This window comes from Orcinus orca, chromosome 3 (genome assembly GCF_937001465.1).
Source record: "Orcinus orca chromosome 3, mOrcOrc1.1, whole genome shotgun sequence".
Lineage (NCBI taxonomy): Eukaryota > Metazoa > Chordata > Mammalia > Artiodactyla > Delphinidae > Orcinus > Orcinus orca.
In genome coordinates, this window is record NC_064561.1 from 112,598,751 (window position 1) to 112,612,585 (window position 13,835).

General features: G+C 33.5%; 1 protein-coding gene and 1 long non-coding RNA gene across 2 annotated transcripts in view; one reads left to right on the forward strand and one right to left on the reverse strand.

The window, feature by feature from the left end:
- The window catches only part of LOC117195730 (uncharacterized), a 66,529-nt gene extending 58,191 nt beyond the window's left edge, over positions 1–8,338 (forward strand). Inside the window, exon 5 of the long non-coding RNA XR_007476719.1 lies at positions 7,757–8,338. This is a non-coding gene — a long non-coding RNA (uncharacterized LOC117195730). The remainder of the gene's footprint in view (positions 1–7,756) is intronic.
- Positions 1–13,835, reverse strand: part of ADGRV1 (adhesion G protein-coupled receptor V1) — a 524,493-nt gene that overhangs the window by 145,373 nt on the left and 365,285 nt on the right. The gene's annotated exons all lie outside the window — the stretch shown is intronic.

Here is a 13,835-nt window from a genome sequence, read left to right on the forward strand (position 1 = left end):
TATTTAAAAAGAAGATTCTAACTAAGAACAAAGCGAACAGAGCTAACCATCACAGCTTCATGTACTGGACAACAGAAGGCTCCACGGAAATCTCATTCTAGGATGAGTAAATAATTTGTGAAAAATCAACATGGGATACATGAGAAGAAACAGTGAACCCCCCAAAATAAAATAATAAAAAGATACTGATTTTGAAAATTATTAAGGTGCCAGAAAAAAATTTTTTCTAACTGCTTAGAACTTAAATAGAATGTAAGAAGGCAAAGCCTAAGGAAAAGCAGCAAAATAAGGCCCAGACAAATGTAGTCCGAAGGAACTGTCAAAGAAGCAAAAGAAACGGGAAAAAAAATGTGTAACAACTGAAATCTCCATTGGAAGCAGGGGTAAGCAGAATAGCAATGCAGAAACTCAGCTGACTAATAGAGCAGACAAACTTGAGAAGCTGTGGCAGGATGCATGGGAAAAAGTCAAAGAGTTGAAAACGATTAAGTGTGATTATTATGATCATAGAAGACAAGGTATAGTGATAAGTACTCATAATACTTTGTTATCTCTGATTCTAGAACAATGGGAAAATAGCAAAGAAAAGGTATATGATTGAAAAACTCAATGAAGCAGAACACGCTATGTCTGTGGAGTTAAGAGCCCAAGTACCAGACACATTTAAAGGAAAAAACAGCTATAACTATATACATTCAGCCCCAATTTTTACATTATAGAAATAAAATGTTAAAGATCTACAAGCATCCAAGAAGGTAAAGAATAAATTAACCTGAATGGAAAAACAGTATCAGGCTAATCTCTGTAACACGAAATGCCAGACAATAATAATATATTATTTCCTGAGTTCTGATGTGAAAAATAATATCCAGCAAAAATAATAAATTATTTAAGAGCGTAAGAAATAAAAAATACAGTATGCAACTGAATTAGCAAAAAGTAGAAAATGTTTGAGAGAAACAAAACACAAAGGGAAAAGAAATTAGGGAGAATATAATGCAGATACGGGAGATACAAAGATCCAATAAATTAACTGGCATTCAGGAAATAAAGAACCTCCCTAAATGGAAGGGAATAGAAAGGCATTAAAGATGTAATTGAAGAAAAATTTTCTGAAATTAAGGAAGAAATAAATCTTCATGCTGAAAGAACACAAAACTTTTCTAAGCATACAAATAATAAGCCAAGAAAAACACAGGAAAAGGTGGATAGGTTTTACTACAATTTAGAAACGTGGATCACAAATTGTGACAAATATTTCACCAAATACTACAAAGGATAATGTCTTTAATAGGGACAAAGCTCTCGCAAATCTATAAAAAAAATAGAAAAACAACATGAACAATTTATAAGAGAAGTACAAATGGCCGAATAAATATATGATTGTATTCAAACCCCCTGGTCTCATGAAAGAAATAGCAATAGAAACAATAATAAATCACTGCATGTGATGGTTAATTTTATTTGTCAACCTGACTGGACCATGGGATGCTCAGATATTTGGTCAAACATTATTCTGCCTGTGTTTGTGAGGGTGTTTTTGGATGAGATTAACATTTAAATTGGTAGATAAACTGAATAAAGTAGATTGCTCTTCCTAATGGGAATTGTTCCTACTTCATGGTCTTTGAACTGGGACATTGGCTTTTTTCCTGCCTTCAGACTCCAACTGAAACATTGTCTCTTCTAAGGCCCCAAGCCTGCCAGCCTCTGGACTGGAATTACACGATTGTTTCTCGCAGGTCTCCAACTTGCTGACTTTCCCTGCAGATTTTGGTAATTGCTAGCCTCCGTAATCTCATGAACCAACTCCTTACAATAAATTTGTGTCTATCTATCTATCTATCTATCTATCTATCTATCTATCTATCTACCTCCTTACCTACCTACCTACATCCTATTGGATCCATTTCTCTGAACAACCCTAACACACTGCATTTACCTGTCAAAACCATAAAGCTCACAATCAAGCCTAGCACTGCTGTTGGGAGACTGGTACTCTCCAGAAACATCATTAAGACTAAATTTTGAACCTTTCTGGATGACAGTTTGGCAATATTTCTAAAAATTTCATATTTTTAATCCAGTAATTTCATTTCAGGAAATCTGTGACGTAGCACACACACTGCAGACCTTTTAAATATTAAAAATGAGGAAAGGGAAGAACTTAAATGTCCAATGCTGGGGAATGGTAAACACACTATGATAAAGTCCATCTTGAGACAGATATTGTGATGTCATTAAAAAAATGTGGAGGTATACCCAATGGCATGGGAAATTCTAATGATATGACATTAAGTGAAATAAGGAGGAGATAAAACTTTGTGACCTCAATTTTACATAATAAAAATCTATAAATCTAGATATAAACAGAAGTACTAATATTTGAATGATGGGAATATATCTGACTTTTATTTTTTAAATTATATTTAAAAAATATATATTTTTTATATAAAATTTATATAAAATTTATATAAAATTTATATAAATATAAATTTATATTATATTATAAGTTTTCCATAATTTCTAAAACAATGATTAATTTTATAATTAAAAAAATATTATTTTAAGAAAAAAAAAAAGCAAGCAGATTCCTTGCTCCTGAAAAGCCACAAAGTAGAAAATATCACCCCCAAATCAACTGTCAGAAAATCTTTTTGAGCCAGGAATGGTTTTCTTAAGTCACTAAATATCCTGTTGGACAAACTGTTTATATTTGTGGGCATTTCCTTTTCCATGAGAGACTTCAACAAAACTTCCCCTATAAATAACTGATTTATTTCCTGAACTAATACACAATTGACCATTTGTGGTTGTATGAGCTTTCTTAGACTTCCAAATGAGAGTTTTTGATATATTGCAAAATACCTTGTAATGCAGAGCATCTGAAAATGAAAGCTGATCAATTTTTTCATTTCATCTGTAAAATTTTTAAAGAAAATAAGCAAGATGAAATGCAATTCACAAGCATCTCTCATTACAACTCCATCTCCTGCAGTTTTACAATTACCTCTTTCCTAATGCTTTATTCAGCTTGATATTTCAAATGCCTAAGTTCTTAGCACTCTGCATTAAAACATAATCATTATTCTTCCTGATTCTGCCTCTAGTTAATAAATTAGGATGAACACAGACTGAGATTCTTGTGGCAACACGTTTTCACCATTTTGACCCTGAGTAAATCACTTTAAATGTTCTCAATGTGTTAACTGTACCATTATTGTACTTGGAAAATTTAATTAGCACACAAAACATTTAAACTAATTCTCTGAAATAATCTGATATCACACAAAAGCTTATCTCATACATTAAAATGTAAATTTTCCTTACAAATGGATAGGAGAAAGATGTGTTAATAGAGAAATAAAAATTCAAGGGAGGCAAAAGCTAATAGCCCTAATATAGTGCACCTCACCTCCAAAAAAAGTGAAAAAGAAAACAAGGAAACACTACTCTTCAAATTATTGGAAAACATGAACAATCAGAAAAATTAATGGAGGAAGATGAACAAGCAAGTCACAAAATAGATAAAAATGGTAAATAAGTGTATGCAATGATATATAAATGAGACGTGTACTTAGGATGATGTCTGATACATAATAAATGATGTTATTAAAACATATATATAAAAACATATATCTGTATATACATATAAAACATACCTATCTACATATGTATATATGTGTATATATAAACATATATGTCTATATATACATATAAAACATACCTATCTATGTATGTATATATGTGTATATATATAAACATATATGTCTATGTGTGTGTGTGTATATCTATCTATATATCTACCTACCTACCTACCTACCTACCTCACATTGGCAAACACTGAAAAAAAACTTACAATGCCCAGAGTTGTCAAGAACATGGAGCAACAGGCTCTGTCATATTTTGTGATTTGAGTGTAAATAGATGTGTCCATTTTAGAAAACGCTTTGGTAATATCTTTTAAAGTAAATAATTATATATGTCTTCTTTGAATGAGCCATTCCACTGCTCAAAATTCATCCTATGGCAAACAGTAACACAAGTATACAAGTATATAGGGATATTCATTACAATGTTCTAAAGAAAAACTGGAAATAGTCCAAAAGTCTACCAATAGAAGTTTGGTGAAATAAATATAATAGAACATTACAGTACAAAATGTGATTGATATATACGGATATAGAAAATTGTCCCATAAATAAAAAGTAGATTGCAAAACAGAATATATCCTGTTTTCATTGTGAGTGCATACTTATGTAGGTATGAGCATGTGCATATACATATATTAGAATATACATAGAGAAAAGGTAGAAAAATACATACCAAATACCTTTAATATGAAGTTATAGGTGAAGTTACATATTATTATAATATTGTTATAAGTATTGAGACTTGGAAAAAGCTATTACTAATACTACTGAAGTAATCACAAATAAAAATATTTATATGACACTACTGTCCGAAAATAATATTAGAATAAATCTAGTTGTTTCTGGATATGGAAGGATTCAGTTCCTCATCTTTCAACATAAATGAAGCTTATGTTCTCTTATTTTTTACAACTTGTGGCCTTACCAAAAAGGACTCCCTGGAACTAAATGGATACTTAATCTTTCACTTCAGATTGTATTTACATTTAGATAAACTATAAAAATACCAGCTATGGATGGAATGTTTGTGTTCCTCCTCTCCCCAAATTCATATGTTGAAACTCTAACCCCCAATGTGATATATTTGGAGATGGCAGCTTTGGGAAATAATTACTGTTAGATTAGGTCATAGGGTGGAGCCTTGTGACGGGACTAATGCTCTGAGATAAGAGGAAGCACAGGATCTCTCTCTGCATGCACCAAGGAAGGCCATGTGAGGACAAGACCAGCTAGAGGGCCCTCACCAAGAACCTGACCTTGCTGTCACTCTGATCTGGATTTCCAGCCTCCAGAACCGTGAGAAATAAATGTTTGTTGTTTAAGTCACCCAGCAGTCAATGGTATTCTGTTATATCAACCTAAACCAAATGAGATAGTATCATAGACGACTGCAAACTTTAGAGGCATTTTATTCTCATTTATGACAAACACAAAAGAAAGCAAAATAAACCAAAGTCCTGACTTTGGTTGATAAAAGCTTCTGAGTTTCAGAAATATTAAAGAGTGTATTATTTGTAATCCTAATGTCAAAGATGCAAAAGAAAATGATAGAAATAATTTAAATAATAGTTTCAGAATAACTGGAGGTAGTAAAATGATAAGCTGCCCTTCAGGAATTCATAGGGTCAATAACGTTTAGCCAGGCTTGTCTGACAGATTACATGTAATTATTACTTCACGTGTGACACACATTCACAGACCCATCACAAGGCTGTCATGAACTGACCCCCCCCACCCCCATGCCAGGTACTGCACATGCATTTTCTCTACATGCATTATCTCACTCAATCCACATCACAATCCTATGACACACAGGTTTTATTATACCTATTCCACAGATGGGGAACAGCAAACTCTCAGAGAGTAACCGGCTCAGGGTCACAGAGCTAGAACATAGGAGAGCCAGCAGTTGACGGCTTGTCTATCTACCTCCAAAGCCTCTGCTCTTTCCACTGTGTTCCGATCAAGAAAAATTTTACAGCCACCTCCCTACACAGAGTGAGTACAGTGAACTGGCTAAAGTACACTTTTTTTAGGTCCCTACATTTCAGTACCTGGGTGTGCCAAATATTAAGGACACTTACTTAAGTGTTGGATGCCTGTGTACTAGAAATAAGAGTCAGAGTTGCATCTGGCCATGGGTGCTTATTTGTAAGTGTCAACAAGCTAGAGTGACTAAATACATATTCTTTTTACTGATAATGCTATTTGGTGATGCTATCTCCTTTACATAGAAGGATATTACAGGTGGATTTTAAATGAGTATTAAAAAATGTGTAATTTTTACTCAAATATAGGACATGGTAGAATTGGTTTTTTGGTTATCCTATATAGTATTCAATGAATGCTTATGGAAAGAAGGAGTAAGGAGGTAATCTATCTATGAATTTGTACAGTAATTAAAATGACTCAGGTCATTTAACTTAGAATATTAAATTGATCACAGATAATTCTCATCTTTTGTCTTCTAATGGCAACTTCTCTTACTTGACTAAGAAAACTTATTTTGCTTGTGTATCTTAAGTAATACACCACATCATGGGGACACAGGTACAGAATACAAAAACCCTTGTAATTATTATTCAAATTAAACTGAATAATGGCAAAGGTATGCTAGACACATTTTAAGGCTATTATATGCCTTCTCTTCATTATCCACAGATACAAGCAATTAATAAAGAACTCTGTCATGCTGTCTGACATTAGCCAAACTAGGTCACTATGGTGACACCATTTGTGGAGAACAGAATTTTATGTTTGTGGGTATATCATAAAGAAGTGATGAGGATTTTCAGTCCTCCATGCAGATGAATTTGAAAACCTACACACAATGGATAAAATCCTAGTTTAATACAGACTATCAAAATTGTTCCCATTTGATTTAGAAAGCTTAAACAGACCAATTTCTACAGAGAACTAGAAAAAGTTATTGAGGGACAACTCCACAAAAAGAAACAGGCCCAGATGATTTCACAGGGGAATTCTACCAAACCTTTTGAGACCAGACTGTCTCATGCACTGTTAAAAGGAAGAAAAACTTCCTAAGTCCTTTTATAAAGCAAGTAAAACACTGTTACCTAAACCAAATAAAGGCAGTCCAAAGGGGAAAAAAAACTATAAACCAACATCATTCATGAATAGTGATACAATAATACTAAGTGAAATATAAATAAAGAGAATCCAACTCCATATTAAGAAATAATACATCGGCTCGGTGCTTTGTGACCGCCTGGAGGGGTGGGATAGGGAGGGTGGGAGGGAGGGAGACGCAAGAGGGAAGAGATATGGGAACATATGTATATGTATAACTGATTCACTTTGTTATAAAGTAGAAACTAACACACCATTGTAAAGCAATTATACCCCAATAAAGATGTTAAAAAAAAAAAAAGAAATAATACAATGACCAAGAGGGATTTCTTCTAGGAATGGTAGGTATGCTCTATCTAATAATATCATACATCACATTAATATATTGAGGTACATTAATAAAATCATATGCTTGTCTCCAAAGATGGAGAAAATTGGTGAAATGTGAAGAAGGTTTGCCATTTAGTTAATAGTGTTTTATCATAGTTAATTTCCTGGTTTTGATCACTGTACTATGGTTATATAAGTATGTATATATATGTCCTTGAGTGAAGGATATATGTGAACTCTGGCAATTTTTTCAACTTTTCTGTGTTTAAAATTCTTTCCAAAATAAAATGTAAGAGAAGAAGATGGATATAGATGGATAGACAGAACAAGTTTAGAGGAGAGCTACTAAGATAGTGAAAAGATGCAAAACCATGCTATATGTGGAAATATTTGAACAAATAAGAAATGTTTAGCCTGGAAACAAAATAACAGTGACAAACTGAAGGATTATTTAATTGAAATGTTTAGGGTTTTTTCTGGTGTGAATCCAGCAATTAGATTTTGAGCCAGAATCTAAAAGATTTCTACTCTATGTGGAAAGTCCTGGGAGGAAATACATGCTTTCTCATAGAGGAGTTCAAATATAAAGTGAATGAACATTTGTCAGGGATTGCTGTAAAGATTACCCAAGGATTGTAAAGGAGACTGGATCCAATGCTTTATAAAGTTCTTTTTTCACCTAGATTCCATCTTGCATGTGAAGAAGAGGATCCAGGGACTTAAGAGAAGTCATGAGGGGTGTAAGTCAAAGCACCAGTTGGAATTTTTCTCGGAGAGATACGGCAGTAGTCAGAAAAGCTGAGGCTGGTGCTAGGAGAGCTAAAGCTAACATAAGCTAAGAGAATGAGGTAAGGGTAGTAGAATGAGTTGTATAATCAGTAGCTATAAAAGGTCATATAAACTGAGTATGTTTACAGTAAGAAGTTCAAGAAGCTAACAAGTCTTTGAACAGGGTTTTGAATCATGATATGCCTTTGAGGACATGCCTGGAAGTTTTCCAACCCTTTGATTCTATGATTCTAAGACTTTGTGGAGAAGCATACTCTCAATTTTTTTTTATTTGGAGTTCTGAATAAATGGAAAATGCGAGTCGAAGGCTGCTATTTCTATTCACGTATTTGTGTGTGTGTGTGTGCGTACACACCCGTGTGCAATAACATACCACCCACCTGAGAAAATCCTTGAAGAGATCCTGACAACATCTCTCTTCCATAGATTTACTGCAATTTTCTCTAATCCTCAGATGATAGGTAAATAGGCTCCCTGTATTTATAAACATTTTCATGATTCTCTTTTTAAGTAATTCAATGAAAATAAAGACTCTCATATGATATCATACTTCCCATACAGAGCTGTATCTCCTACTTCGTTCTAATTCAGAATACACAGATTTGTCCTCTACGTTAACAACATTTCTCCTAATATAGTTAGCAAAATTAGATTGTTTTCAGAGGATTGAGTTATTTATAAAACAAGTAATTCAGTTCAGGAGTAGGAAAATCAGAATAGGTTATAATTAAGATTTGTTAAGAGTACCTAAAATAAAACATGATGCCAAAATATTAAGAAACTAAAATACTGAAAAACTAAAAAAATGTAATCAATTTTTAAATTAAGTTATGCATTTTTTCATCATGAGCAAACAAATTCTTAGCTTAAATAGAAGAGAATTCACTTAGGCCTTAGCACATAATAGTTATTCAGTAAGCAATTTGCTGATTTTTTCTTTAAGGTTGAATTCATATGACCTAGCAAGAAAGAGAAAAAAGCAACTGTTTTGGAAGTACAAAATAACCTATCATCTTTGGTATGTCATTTTTACTGTTACTGACATTTATTAATATGTCAGGGTCTTACAGCTCAGAGGTAGGAATATGGAGATAAGTAAGTCTTCACTCTCCTCCCCTCTGTATGACATGACTCTGCCACTCATTCTCAATCACTCTATCCTTCCATAGTCACATAATTGTGACCCCAGATTAACAGCATATTATCTATTTAGGGACAATGTCTCAGGGCCATATTCCCTTGGCTTCTACCCTGGCTCTTGACCCTTCTGTATTCTCTTTCCTCTGCATTTGGCATGATAAAGCTAGGGATTTTTCTTCAGATTGTTCCTTTTCCTAGAGCACTTGAGAAGCCAACCCAAGAAAAATCGGTGGCTACTTCCAAAGACACTAAATATACACCACGCAATAGAGACTACCTCTAGGTACTCTCAACAGAGTTACTTCTGGTAACCAATGGAAATCAATTAAGGACAGACTTCATTTACTTTGGCTTTACTTTAGTTAAACACTGTTCAATTATAAGATAAAGAAAGCTAGAAGAATTTCTAGCACAATTTTCAAAAAGTGATGAAAATGTCTTTAAAATTTTTTAAAGGTATAGGAAGCCTTCTTTTGTTAACTTTGAGTATAGTACGGTTTTTCATAGTTTCATAGCATTAACCGGCTCAGTGACAAAGAAGCGGTAACAAGTCTATATTGGGTGTTCTACTTCATAGACAAAAGTAAATTTAAAATTTTATAGGCTCTTTAAAACCTTTCTCTAAATCATGTTGTGTGATTTAAATCTAGATTCAAAAATCCATTACTCTTGGTAAATTAGAATTTTATCTATTATATATGTATAAGAAGATTTTTTTCTTATAAGATATGACATGCCTCATGTAGTATTTAAAATGTTGAGACATTAGTATCATTTGGTGACTTCCAGGTATTTTAGATACATTTCACTAACCATATTACTGTGTAAGATTTTATTAGGTATATATTATAGAGAAATCATGAAAGTTTTCTCTAAACCCACATTTGTGTAAACTTGCCTTGGTTGTTAAGGCTTTTCTTTTTTCCAGTTCAGATATTTCCATCAAGGGGTAAATTAAGCCCCACATTCTTCATAAATTTATTATTTTTACCATATATTCTGTAATTAATCACTGACCTCCAGGATGAATTTCAATTTACATAGCTAACTTACTCAAGTATTCATAATATAGTATGATTGGCACAATCATAGGATTTATGACGGGTTCTGAGTCTACCAAGGTTATATATAAGAGGTAGTGTTTTAATCTGAAAATAGACACTTTAAAGAGTTGATATTTAAGTTGATGTTTAGAGGAAAAATAGGTATTTTTTTGGCAGACATAAAGAAAGAAAAGTATTTGAGACATAGAAGATATAGTTAAAGGTATATGCATAGGAGACCATGGGAAATATCAAGTGATTCAGTTACAAAGGATAACTGGAAAGGATGGGTGGGAAGGATGCTAAAAGAAGCTGGTTCAATAGTTTAGAGTCAAACCGTGGACGACCTAACAATCCATGACCTTGATGGTAATGAAAAGCACCTCCTGGGTTTTAAGCATCAGAGTGATATGGTTATTTCCATTTTTCAAAATTTAGTGAATGGACTGTAAAAGGAAGAAATTAGAGATAAGAACACAAGTTAAGAGGCAACCCAACAGACAAGACAAAGATGACACAAATGAACTGAAGAGATAGTGATGAAATAAGAGATGAAAATGAGAAAGTAGTAGGAAGACATTTAGGAGTTAGACTAGGAAACAATTTGTGATTAATAGGATGTGAAATGTAAGGGGAAAATAGTAGAAAAACTCTCAAGTTCACAACATGGGTACCTAGGTAGATGGTGGACTTTTCCTAGGGAATGTAGGTGAAAGCACACATTTAAGAGATTATTATTTATTTATTTATTTTTGCGGTACGCGGGCCTCTCACTGTGCTCCGGACACGCAGGCTCAGCGGCCATGGCTCACGGGCCTAGCCGCTCCGCGGCATGTGGGATCTTCCCAGACCGGGGCACAAACCCGTGTCCTCTGCATCGGCAGGCGGACTCTCAACCGCTGCGCCACCAGGGAAGCCCTAAGAGATTAATTTTAAACCTGTTAAATATAAGATAGCTGCATGTCATTCTGGTAAAGATGTTTATTGGACTTCTGAATAAATAATATAAGTCCCTAAACAAACTCAACTTACAGAGATCTTCTCTGAAAAACACATTATGATAAAACTGTCAAAAATCAAAGACAAAGAAAGCATCTTAAAAGCAGTAAGAGAAAAAACTTGTAACTTACAAGGAAACCTTCATAATGCCATCAGTGGATTTCTCATCAGAGACCTTAGAGGTATCCCAGAAGAGAGTGGGATGATATATTCAAAGCGCTGAAAGAAAAACCTACCAACCAACAATACCCTACTTGGCAAAGCTGTCCTTAAGAAATTAAGGAGAAATAAAGACTGAAGGAATTCATTACCACTAGCCCCACCTTACAAGAAAAACTGAAAGGAGTTCCTCAAGCTGAAATGAAAGGATACTAGTCACATGAAAACATATAAAAATATACCATACATGTAAAGGTAAGCATGTAGTCAAATTCAGAATATTCTGATACAGTAGTTAGGTAGTGTGTTCACCACTAAACTCTACTAAAAAAGTTGAAGGACAGAAGTATTAAAAATAACTATAGCTACATTAATTTGTTAATAAATACACAATATAAAAAGAGGTAAATTGTGACCCAAAAAAGAAAAGGGGAGGAGTAAAAGAGCAGTTTTTGTATGCAAATGAAGTTAAGTTGACCAATAAAATAGATTGTTATATCAATAAGATATTTTATGTAAGCCTCATGGTAACCACAAAGCAAAAAACTTTCAGTAGACACACAAAAGATAAAGAGAAGGGAATCAAAGCATATCACCATGGAAAAGCACCGATTCAAAAAGGAAAATAGCAAGAGAGGAAAAAGGAAGAAAGGAACAATAAAATAGGCAAAAAAACAATTAATAAGATGTATTAGTAAGTCCTTATCGATAATTACTCTAAATGTAAATATATTAAATTCTTCAATATAAAGGCATAGAATGGCTGGGTAGATTTTTTTTTAAAAAGGGTCCAATATATGCTGCCTATAAGAGATTTACTTCAGCTTTATGGACACATATGGGCTCAAAGAGAAGGGATGAGAAAAGATATTCCATCAAGTGGAACTGAAAGTGAGCAGGGGTAGCTATACTTACATCATACAAATAGACTTTAACTCAAATGGTGTAGCAAGAGATGAAGAAGGCCATTATATAATGATAAAGGGTCAACTTATCAAGAGGATATAATAATCATAAATATATATGTACCCAACATCAGAGAACCCATATATACTAAGCAAATACTAACCAATCTGAAGGGAGAAGTAGACGAGAATACAATAATAGTAGGGGACTTCAACATCCCACTTTTAACAATGGATATATCACCCAGTCAAACAGTCAATAAGAAAATGTTGGACTTGAGCTATTCTTTAGACCAAATGGACCTAAAAGACATATAGAACATGCCATCCAACAGCAACAGAGTATACATTCCTCTCAAGTGCACACAGAACATTCTCTAGGAGAGATCATATATTAGGCCACAAAAAAGTTTTAACAAATCTTAAAAGACTGAAATCATATCAAGTATCTTTTCCAACCACAATAGTATGAAACTAGAAATCAATTACAGGAAGAAAACTGGAAAATTCACAAATATGTGGAAATTAAACAATACACTCCTAAACAACCAATGGGTCAAAGAAGGAATCAAAAGGGAAATAAAAAAAACTCTTGAAACAAACAAAAATGGAACACAATATACCAAAACTTATACCAAAACTTATGGGATGCAGCAAAAGCAGTTCAAAGATGAAGTCTGTAGTGATAAAAGCCTACATGATGAAAAAAGAAAGATCTCAAACAACCTAACTCTACACCTCAAGGAACTAGGAAAAGAAAAAACTAAGCCCAAAGTTAGCAGAAGGAAGGAAATAATAAAGATTATATACTTTCGGTGGGAACGTAAATTGTTACAACCACTACAGAAAACAGTATGGAGGTTCCTCAAAAAGTTAAAAATAGAACTATCATATCCAGGAAATGAAATCAGGATCTTGAAGAGATATTTGCACCCCCATGTTCACAGCAGCATTATTCACAATAGCCAAGATATAGAAACAACCTAAGTGTCTGTCTATGAATGAATGCATAAAGATGTGAGATATATATTGCAATATATACAATACACTATAATATTATTCAGCCACAAGAAAGAAGGAAAGCCTGCCATGTGCAACAACATGGATAGACCTTGTGGGCATTATGCTAAGTGAAGTACTTTAGACAGAGAAAGATAGATATTATATAATCTCACTTATATGAGGAATCTTAAAAAAGCTGCACTCATAGAAACAGAGATTAGAATGGTGGTTGCCATGACCTGAGGATGGGGAAAGTGGGGAGATATTGGTCAAAAGGCACAAATTTCTAGCATAAGACAAATAAGTTCTGGGGATACAACGTACAGCATGGTGACTATAATTAACAATAATATATTACATACTTGCAAGTTGCTAAGAGAAGAAATCTTAAATGTTCTTAACCACACACACACACACACACACACACACACACAAAAGGTAATTATGTGAGGTGATGGAGGTGTTAACTAACCTTATTGTGGTAATTAGTTCACAATAGATGTGGGTATCAAAGCATCACACCTTAAACTTACAAAATTATATATGTGAGTCATATCTCAATAAAGCTGGGGAAATTTTTTAAAATAAACAAAATAAATACATAGTACCTGGCACATAGTAAGCAAAGCAAATAAAATAAATAAGATAAATAGAATAAAGAAAGAGAAAAGTCAGATAAAACCCAAAAGTAAATCAAGAAGATAAGTCTAGAAATTGATGAAATT